This window comes from Bison bison, unplaced genomic scaffold, assembly GCF_000754665.1.
Source record: "Bison bison bison isolate TAMUID 2011002044 unplaced genomic scaffold, Bison_UMD1.0 scf7180017864384, whole genome shotgun sequence".
Classification (NCBI taxonomy): Eukaryota; Metazoa; Chordata; class Mammalia; order Artiodactyla; family Bovidae; genus Bison; species Bison bison.
The window spans coordinates 8,496,436-8,497,262 of NW_011494956.1; the positions used below are offsets into that span (position 1 = coordinate 8,496,436).

General features: G+C 40.5%; 1 protein-coding gene across 1 annotated transcript in view; it reads left to right on the forward strand.

Annotated features, from left to right (window-relative positions):
• The window catches only part of ATR (ATR serine/threonine kinase), a 120,486-nt gene that overhangs the window by 53,960 nt on the left and 65,699 nt on the right, over window positions 1-827 (forward strand). The window lies entirely within an intron of this gene.

Below are 827 nucleotides of genomic sequence, written 5' to 3' on the forward strand. Positions count from 1 at the left end.
TTGCAGTTCAAGGGACTCTCAAGAGTCTTCTCCAACACCACAGTTCAAAAGCATCAATTCTTCGGCACTCAGCTTTCATTATAGTGCAACTCTCATATCCATACATGACTACTGGAAAACCATAGCCTTAACTAGACGGACCTTTGTTGGCAAAGTAATGTCTCTGCTTTTTAATATGCTGTCTAGGTTGGTCATAACTTTGCTTCCAAGGAGCAAGCCTCTTTTAATTTCATGACTGCAGTCACCATCTGCAGTGATTTTGGGACCCCAAAAAATAAAACCTCTCACTGTTTCCCTATCTGTTTCCCATGACATGATGGGATCAGATGCCATGATCTTTGTTTTCTGAATGTTAAGCTTTAAGCCAACTTTTTCATTCTCCTCTTTCACTTTCATCAGGAGGCTGTTTAGTTCTTCTTAGCTTTCTGCCATAAGAGTGGTGTCATCTGCATATCTGAGGTTATTGATGTTTCTCCCATCAATCTTGATTCCAGCTTGTGTTTCTTCCAGCCGAGTATTTCTCATGATGTACTCTGCATAGAAGTTAAATAAGCAGGGTGACAATATACAGCCTTGACGAACTCCTTTTCCTATTTGGAACCAGTTTTTTGTTCCATGTCCACTTCTAACTGTTGCTTCCTGACCTGCATACAAATTTCTCAAGAGGTAGGTCAGGTGGTCTGGTATTCCCATCTCTTTCAGAATTTCCCAGTTTGTTGTGATCCACACCGTCAAAGGCTTTGGAGTAGTCAATAAAGCAGAAATAGATGTTTTTCTGGAACTCTCTTGCTTTTTCAATGATCCAGTGGATGTTGGCAATTTGATCT